The following is a 10466-nucleotide window of genomic DNA, read 5'->3' on the forward strand; positions in this document are numbered from 1 at the left end:
ATCCAGACATCCTGGATCCAACTCAGGCGAAAGTAGTTATAATGGCCTCTGACAATTAAATGAAAGAACGACCCACGAAGGACAATTGCCCCAAGTGGTGCCAACTGAATCCAATCCAGAACAGATATTCTCCCACCCAAGGAAGCCTGTGCCTATGTGATGGTTAAGAGGACTAAGGCAAATTCCAGAGCAAAGGAAATAATAATAATAATTAATAATAATAATAACAACCAACAACAACAACAACAACAATAATAATTTATTAGATTTGTATATATTAGATTTGTTATATAGCATAGGGGGCTCCAACCTTGACAACTTTAAGGCTTGTGGACTTCAACTCCCAGAATTCCTCCAGCAGTTCCTAGTACACCTGCGATCACCGTTCCAGTAGCAGAAAAGGAGATGTGTGCACATCTGCACATCCCTGCTATACGCTTCCCCTCCAGCACCCCTGCTCATCCCCACATGAGATTTTGCTTCTGCACATGTGCAGAACCTGTCACATTGCCACTCAGATTGTGCCAGCATGCCAAGTCCTCCTTCCCCTTCCACCTAAGTGGGTGGGCATAGGATGGCCTTGAACCTCTTGAAAGAATGCTTTGTGGCTGCATCTATACCTTCATGAAAACTTCATGAAAATCATCCCTCCCAAGTTCCCATAAACATCAGGCTTCCTATAGATAGTGTGGTGAGTTGTTAATTTATCACCAACATTTGTACCAGCTTGACACTTTTTTTCATTGCTCTATTTTATAGCATTGTAGCATTTAGACTTATATTCCACTTCACAGTGCTTTATATCCCTCTCTAAGTTGTTTATAGAGTCAACATATTGCCCCCAACAATCTGGGTCCTCATTTTACCGACCTTGGACGGATGGAAGGCTGAGTCAACCTTGAATCTACTGAGATTTGATCTGCCAAACTGCTGGCAGCCGGTGATCAGCAGACGTAGCTTGCAGTACTGCACTTTAACTACTGCGCTATCCAGGCTTCTTGCTCCAAATATATTTCTTTCCAGCCCTAACAAGGTGCTAGTGATGTTTCCAGGTCTTATCAGCTTGCTGGCTCTGTCATTGTTACTCTCTCCAAATAAGATTTTTAAAAAGCCCTTAACCAGGGGATAAAATAATGTGCTGAAGCTGACCAGACTAAGGATGCTAGCCAGATGAATATCTGGTAGGCAGATCCCCCCTCCCCTGTATTTTCCTCCCCAAAAACTAATGTGCATCTTATACTCCAAAAATATGGTAATAACAGTATTACTAACTTAAAACAGCAGTACATCACTTAACAACTCTGGCAAGAAAGGTCACAATATAGAACAAAACTGACTTATCCACTGTCTTGCTTAGCAACAGGAATTTTGGGCTCAGTTGTTGTCGTAAGTTGAGGACTACCTGTATACTGTATGTTTTCTTAGTGTTGTGCTCTCTCTGTAAACCTTGTCCTCCAGATTCATTATAGATCTCAGTATAATCCCAAAACATATTCAAGGGGAGAACAAAATTGCATCTCATTATAATCATTATGAGAAACCTGATATTATAAGCAAAAAAAGGCAAAGGGATTATTGTGCATCGTTATTTTGGAGATTTCAGTGAAATGATCAGAATGCCTGTGAAGTGTGGAAAGGGGGTTTAATCCAGATGGCAGAGATTCGTCAGGGTCTGGGAGAGACCTAAATTGAACTGGATGCTGCCTTGACAACAGCTAGAGCCTAAATGAGCACTCAGGAAAAAAAAGCAAAAGTGACATTTGCAGGAATGTAAAGCTGTAGATTTCCTCAGCCGAGGCAGCTTTTGCCAATTAAGGTGAAAACCTCCAAGTGACTACAGCTCCCACAATGCTCAGCTAGCTTGTAAATAAAAACTTGTAAAAACTTCCAAGTGACTACAGCTCCCACAATGCTCAGCTAGCTTGTAAATAAAATTGATGCAAGAGTTGCCTTTCTAATTATAGAAAGGTATTTTGGTGGATAAGACGGAGTGGCTGTGGGTTTTGCCTCCCAAGGACAATTCCATCTGTCCTTCCATTACCCTGGGGGGGGAATTACTGACCCCCTCAGAGAGGGTCCGCAACTTGGGTGTCCTCCTCGATCCACAGCTCACATTAGAGAAACATCTTTCAGCTGTGGCGAGGGGGGCGTTTGCGGCCCTATCTGGACCGGGACTCACTGCTCACAGTCACTCATGCCCTCATCACCTCGAGGTTCGACTACTGTAATGCTCTCTACATGGGGCTACCTTTGAAAAGTGTTCGGAAACTTCAGATCGTGCAGAATGCAGCTGCGAGAGCAGTCATGGGCCTACCTAGGTATGCCCATGTTTCACCAACACTCCGCAGTCTGCATTGGTTGCCGATCAACTTCCGGTCACAATTCAAAGTGTTTGTTATGACCTTTAAAGCCCTTCATGGCACTGGACCAGAATATCTGCGAGACCGCCTGCTGCCGCACGAATCCCAGTGACCGATTAGGTCCCACAGAGTGGGCCTTCTCCGGGTCCCGTCAACTAAACAATGTCGGTTGGCGGGCCCCAGGGGAAGAGCCTTCTCTGTGGCGGCCCCGACCCTCTGGAACCAACTCCCCCCGGAGATTAGAACTGCCCCTACTCTCCTTGCCTTTCGTAAGCTCCTTAAGACCCACCTGTGTCGTCAGGCATGGGGGAACTGAGACATCTCCCACGGGCATATACAATTTATGAATGGTATGTGTGTATGTATGTGTGTTTAGAAAATGGGGTTTCTTTTAAATGTTTTTAGTAGAAATTTAGATTTGTTGTAAACTGTTTTTTCACTTTGTTGTGAGCCGCCCTGAGTCTGCAGAGAGGGGCGGCATACAAATCTAAATAAATAAATAAAATAAAATACCTGTGTTCTGTCTGGCTGCATGAATTATAGGGAATAAAGACCCACTCACACTTTGGTTCAGGAGCACTCAGAATTCTGCAATACAAAGGTTAACTCAATGAATGTGATGTTGGCCACATTTCTATCATTAGCAGGAGATAACTAGAGTCCGGGATGCCAGCCAGAATAGAGTCATAAACCTCCACTACTGATGTGTCTTCTTTAACTAATTAGTCACACAGTTCAAGGGAAAATACAGCTCAAACCAAAACCGGGAATCGAAATCCATGAGAACATAAACATCTCTCAGCTCCGAAGCAATTGTCCTCCATTATGAACGTTGTTTGCTACACACCCTTTCCCATCAGCCTGTCTTTATGTGCTGCCAAGGAGTGGCCAAATGTCCCAAAGATCTAAATCAATGCCAAGAACCCCTTCTAGAGAGATATTCATGTCTGGATCTCACCCTCCTTACCCTTGCATCTAACAGGGGTTCCTGATCTTCAAAGTCCCCATTGTCCTCTGACTCAGACAATAACCTAATTGGGGTTTCTACAGCCTCTGTTGGTTCTTCAGTCCCTAACTCTTCCTACTCTTAGTCTCACTCAAATGGTAAGAATACTGGCCTGCAATGCCAGTACTCTTCTGTCTCCTGGTCCTAGAAATCCATGACCAGCTGAGCCGGACGTGGACCCGTACGTGGGAAAATGGCATCACAAAATTTAAAAGTATGTATTTCAAGGAACAATTCTCATTCAAAGGGTACAAAGCTCATCTACTATGAAAGGTAATTGCTAAAAGTTCAAAAGAAGGGCTTTCTCTGTGGTGGCACCACCTCCTTGTTTTGGAACTTCATCCCACAAAGATTAGGTTGGCCTACGCTTGAATAGTTGTTCCCAAGGCTTTGAAGACACAGGGAACCCAGAATGTGGCTCCAAAGTCAGCCATGGAGTTGAAGTCCATAAGTTTTAAAAGCTGTCAAGTTTGGAGACCTCTGTGTCAGGGTTCCAAGCAACCCACCTATAGCAAATAAAACTCTGAAGCAGCTAGATTCCTCAAAAAATAGTTTTTATTGGATATATTGTATCATATTGGCCCAACTCTGGTGAAAACTGACTCTGAAAGTTGCTGCGGTTTTCTTTTAAAAGTAAAAGTAAAAGTTTTACTTTTAAAAGTGAGTTTTTTTCCCTTTTCCCAACTTTTTTCCCTTTTTCCTTTTTCCCAACCATCAGTCACATGGGCCAATCGAGGTGCCATCCGGTTGCCAGGTAACATCACTCCTCCTCTCTCTGACCAGGCGTGAGAACGTCCTTGGTTCTCAGGAGAAAGTATTTTGTTTTGGCTATAAAATCCCAGCTCCCCACTCCCTCTCCTTCAGCTCCAGTGTGACAACGCTGAAGTTTCAAAATGGCTTTGGCCAGGTCAGCTTCAGGATTGACACTCTTTTTTAATTAATTAATTTATTTTATTTTGTCCAATACACAATAATACACAATGAAGGTTATAGAGGATATAGTAGAGAAGAAATATGAGATATAGGAGAGACTATAGGACAGGGGACGGAAGGCACTCTAGTGTGCTTATGTACGCCCCTTACTGACCTCTTAGGAATCTGGAGAGGTCAACCGTGGATAGTCTAAGGGTAAAATGTTGGGGGTTAGGGGATGATACTACGGAGTCCGGTAATGAGTTCCACACTTCAACAACCCGATTACTAAAGTCGTATTTTTTACAGTCAAGTTTGGAGCGGTTAATGTTAAGCTTGAATCTGTTGTGTGCTCTTGTGTTGTTGTGGTTGAAGCTGAAGTAGTCTTTGACAGGCAGGACATTGCAACATATGATCTTGTGGGCAATACAATACAATAGATCATGTTTAAGGCGTCGTAGTTCTAAGCTTTCAAGACCCAGGATTTCAAGACCATAGGATGGTATGATTGAGTTGTATGGTTATTTTAATGATATGGGTTTTTAAATGTCTTTTTAAGTATTAGATTTGTTACATTGTTTATTATTGTTGTGAGCCACTCCGAGTCTTCGGAGAGGGGCGGCATACAAATCTATTTTTTTTAATTTTTATTATTATTAATTCATAATTAATAATAATAAATTAATTAATAAATAATAATCATTTATTGGATTTGTATGCCGCCCCTCTCTGTAGACTCAGGGCCGCTAACAACAATGATAAAAACAGCATGTGACAATCCAATAATAAAACAACTAAAAACCCTTATTATAAAACCAAACATACACAAAGACATACCATGCATAACTTGTAATGGCCTAGGGGGAAGGAATATCTCAACTCCCCCATGCCTGGCGGTATAAATGAGTTGTTGTTGTTGTTGTTGTTGTTGTTGTTGTTGTTCTTATTCTTATTCTTATTCTTATTCTTATTCTTATTCTTATTCTTATTCTTATTCTTATTCTTATTCTTATTCTTATTCTTATTCTTATTCTTATTCTTATTCTTATTCTTATTCTTATTCTTATTCTTATTCTTATTCTTATTCTTATTCTTATTCTTATTCTTATTCTTATTCTTATTCTTATTATTATTATTATTATTATTATTATTATTATATTTTACAGCCCTGGTTGTTGCCTATAGCAGTTAGATTTGATGGAGCTGTATCCAGTGTTCCCTCTAATTTTTTTGGGGGGTGGGCGGAAAAGTATAGTGTCTGAGCGGCAGTCCCTTCGGGACTGGGCAGCACTCTTTCCCTCTCACTCTTTCCCTCTCGGCTTCTGGGCAGGTTTGAAAAACTCTGAGTTGATGATGATTTTTAAGTGAGCCATTGCTCACTGCTCAGCTTAGAGGGAACTATGGCTGTATCTCATCAATATCTGACAACATCAAGTTACCTACTTTCTTTCTGACAACTTTTCAGACAAATCTGCCTTTTGTAAGGTAGGCTACAAGGTGGCCATCATAAAAAGCATCATGGTAGCTGGCAGAAGCAGCAAAGCAGATACTTAATCAGCAAATCAATGGTGGCCTGATTCCTATCAGGGCCAGGGTTCAACCAAGCCTCAGGTCTGTTCGGAACTATAACTCAATTTACTTTTTTCAAACCTCCAATCATTCTGAAGGAGGCCCAGTATTGTGAACCATCAATGCATTCCTTTATTTTAACAGGTGGACTATTCAAGAGATCTAGGGCATTTCAGGTCAAGGAGAAGATCCAAATCAAATTCAGGAAACAGAAGAGCTTGATGGGCTGTGACACTTTAAAGGCTGTATGAAAATTAGCATCCATAACTGGGCTTGGATTCAACTGAATTTGTCATCTATATTGCTGAACAAATGGAGGGTGTTATGTGCTAACCATTAGAGAGTGCCCAAAGGCAAGTGAGAGATGGTCTTTACCAATTCAAAGACACAGCAATTTTCTTAAATAGGCTTCATTGTTACTTGATAAATATATTTTTATCCCACCCTTCCCCAAAGAATGCAAGGCAGCATATTCGTATCACCTTTCTCCCTTGAAAAAGAGCTTTGGGTGGCAAAGGAGGATTGGGAAAGGCTGTTCATTTCTACTTATTATGTCCTGTTGGCAGCTATCAGTTTTTAGCATTTTCAGTTTTAAGTACTGTTAAAATCAATTAATATGGATTAGGGGACCAGAACAGTTGCCTTATATGAGTCAAACAAGACTGCCAACCTTTGGACCACCCAACATATTTGAGGTGACTCATAGCAATCATAGCATTCTTCTGCAATGAATGCATGCCCATAAAGAGCAGAGTTGAGTCCAAGTTGACTCTTCTTCTCAAACTCAACCCTGACAAGACGGAGTGGCTGTGGGTTTTTGCCTCTCAAGGACAATTCCATCTGTCCGTCCATCACCCTGGGAGGGGGAATTACTGACTCCCTCGGAGAAGGTCCGCAACTTGGGCGTCCTCCTCAATCCACAGCTCACATTAGAGCACCATCTTTCAGCTGTGGCAAGGAGGGCGTTTGCCCAGGTTCGCCTGGTGCACCAGTTGCGGCCCTATTTGGACCGGGAGTCATTGCTCACAGTTGCTCATGGCCTCATCACCTTGAGGTTCGACTACTGCAACGCTCTCTATGTGGGGCTACCTTTGAAAAGTGTTCGGAAACTTCAAATCGTGCAGAATGTGGCTGCGAGAGCTATCATGGGCATTTCCACATATGCCCATGTTTCATCATCACTCCACAGTCTGCACTGGCTGCCGATCAGTTTCCGGTCACAATTCAAAGTGTTGGTTATGATCTATAAAGCCCTACATGGCATCGGACCAGAATACCTCCGGGACCGCTTGCTGCCGCACGAATCCCAGAGACTGATTAGGTCCCACAGAGTTGGCCTTCTCCGGGTCCCGTTGACGAAACAATGCCGTCTGGTGGGACCCAGCGGAAGAATCTTCTCTGTGGTGGCCCCGGCCCTCTGGAATCAGCTCCCCCCGGAAATTAGGACTGCCCCCACCCTCCTTGCCTTTTGCAAACTTTTGAAAACTCATCTATGTCACCAGGCATGGAGGAATTGATATATCCTTAGCTGCCTTTGACTTTAGGGATGGTGTGTTTGGGCTGTATGACTGTTTTAATAGGGGTTTTTTAAAGACTGCTTTAACATTGGATTTGTATATGATGTTTTATTGCTGTGAGCCGCTCCGAGTCCTCGGAGAGGAGCGGCATACAAATCTAATAAATTATTATTATTATTATTATTATTATTATTATTATTATTATTATTATTATTATTATTAATCTTCCCTCTCAAGTTATGTTAGCTACTTTTAGCTAGTAGTTTATAGTTAATTTTATTAATGGGATAGGATGGGACGGGACGGAACGGGACAGTTTTCTTTTTCAATTATCTGATTTGACTAAGTAATAGTGTTGGTTATGACCTATAAAGCCCTACATGGCATCAAACCAGATTACTTGTGGGACCATCTCCTGCCGCATGAGTCCCAGAGACAGGTTAGGTCCCACAGAGTCGGCCATCTCCAGGTCCCGTCAACTAGACAACGTCACTTGGTGGGACCTAGAGGAAGAGCCTTCTCTGTGGGGGCCCCGACCCTTTGGAATCAGCTCCCCCCCCAGAAATTCGTACTGCTCCCCCCTCCTCACCTTCCATAAAAGTCTTAAGACTCATTTATGCCACCAGGCTTGGGCCGATTAGACCTTAGCCCCTGGCCAACGAATGATTGTATGGTTGCTGTACAAATGGGTGTGATTGATTTTAATATAACCAGGGATTTTAGATAGTTATGTAATTTTAATTTGATTGGATTTAATCTTATTGTAGCCAACTTTTTTTTTTAATATGTTATAAGCCGCCCCGAGTCTTCGGAGGAGGGCGGCATAGAAATCCAATAAATAAATAAATAAATAAATAACTGGGGGATTGGATAATGAATATAACATAAATCAGCTGCTATCTGATCCAGAGTTAGGTTCCTATTGGTTCTAACCGGTTGTTTAGAAGTGTTAGTAACTCAGCAATGACTTCACGGATCCTTTCTTTCTTTCTTTCTTTCTTTCTTTCTTTCTTTCTTTCTTTCTTTCTTTCTTTCTTTCTTGCTTTCTTGCTTGCTTGCTTGCTTGCTTGCTTGCTTGCTTGCTTGCTTGCTTTTTTCTTTCTCTATGTATTTCTTTCTTTCTTTATATATTTCTTTCTTTATTTCTTTATTTGATTATTTGGTTATTTATTTATTTATTTGGTTGGTTGGTTATTTATTTATTTATTTATTTGATTATTAGGTTATTTATTTATTTTGTTATTTATTTATTTATTTGGTTACCGTATTTATTTATTTATTTGATTGATTGGTTGGTTGGTTGGTTGGTTGGTTGGTTGGTTGGGTTTTTTTATGCCACCCTCCTCCTTAGACTCAGGGGGGCTTACAACATGTTAGCAGTAGCACTTTTTAACAGAGCCAAGATATTGCTCCAAAAAATCCAGGTCCTCATTTTACCCACCTCAGAAGGATGGAAGGCTGAGCCGGTGATGAGATATGAACCGCTGACCTGCAGATCTAGCAGTCAGCTTTAGTGGCCTGCAGTACTGCACTCTACCCACTGCGCCACCTCGACTCATGTCTGTCGGTGTCTCCATAGGGCCGCTATCTTGGATGCACAGAAACTATACTTCGATTGCTGGTGGACACATGTGTGTGTGACCCTGACTGATCTGGTAGCAAAAGGATCCAGAACCCACTCCTGAATTGATCCCAACATTCTCAGCTTCCTAAACCACTGACCAAAGTCTCACAGATTGGGTAGAAAACTGAATTGCAGTCTAACTCAGAGGAATTCTTGTTCTGCCGGCGTGTCCCAACCGCTCGTAATTACAGGGTAATTAGTCCAGAACGACACACACCACATGATAGAAGGAAAACCAAAAGTCTTTATCAACCAAAAAACAGAAACAGCTCCCTTTTTAAATGTCAAAGGGATTTTCTGGTACACACAATGCACAGAGTAAATGCAATCCAATTTCTCACCCAATAACTGGGAAATTGAGTCCAATTCTAAAGTCCATTAAGTCCACACACATTCTTGAACAGCAAAAACCACGATCTTGACGAAACTATGAATCAGATAAACTGCCATGAGGCTAAACCAACACACTGTTCTTTTCATCCGTAGCACTAATTACAGCAGCCCCACCCAACCACAGGTGGCCTCACTTATCTCCTGTAATAATCCTTCAGTTGTTCTCTCCTATGCATCACTCTATGCATGCGTGGATGTGTCATAGGTTCTTGTTCAGAATCCAGGGATGATAAGGATGATTGATCTCCTCCTGGGCTGTCTGCCAAACTCCCCTCTTCCAAGTCACCCCCACCTTCTTCTTCTTCCGAGGAAACACCACCTGACTCTGTCGGCAATAAAACAGGCTTCTGACATGTTGATGTTTCCCCTGCATCCACCTCCACATTCCTTGGGGCAGGAGCTGGGCCAGAGCCAACCACAACAAGTTCTAATACTACAACATCTGTCAATCTCAGTTCAGAAGACTTGGGCTCTGATCTGCGAAATGAATATGAGCTGGTGTTTTCCTCGTGAACTGTTGGAAGAATTGAATTCCCACCGAATCCAAAGACCTTCCGCTTTGAAACCTAAACTGACCTCTTATGCTAGCCTCTCCTTTTTTTCCCCCCGTCCTTCCTCTCGCTCTCCTTGCCGCTAACAATTCTTCTTGCTCTTCCATTGCAAATACTAGCAACATAAACACTACGGGACAAATTTATCACAAAGAAAAATGTGCAAGACTTAAATCAGCCTCAGTCGGGAACTGAAGAGTTGATCATAGTAGAGGAACAAGCAACCTAATTACAGCACTCAGGGATGTGAACAGTTGGCGGTGGGTGTCCCATGCTGAGTAGCTGGATATCGAGCCTCATGGACATGTTTCGTATGGTGCTTTCTACCCTTTTGTTTCTCAATGCCTAATGTGCAACCCACATTGTGAAACTATATAATGTCACCTGGTGCTTTTGAGATTCCAACTCCCACAATTCCCAGCCACCAAGGGCACTGGTTTGACTTTCTGGGAGATGTAAAGATGAAGACATAATTTGTGAACCATATTAGAAACATAGAAACATAGAAGACTGACGGCAGAAAAAGACCTCATG

The sequence above is a fragment of the Erythrolamprus reginae genome, chromosome 1 (genome assembly GCF_031021105.1).
Source record: "Erythrolamprus reginae isolate rEryReg1 chromosome 1, rEryReg1.hap1, whole genome shotgun sequence".
NCBI lineage: Eukaryota > Metazoa > Chordata > Lepidosauria > Squamata > Dipsadidae > Erythrolamprus > Erythrolamprus reginae.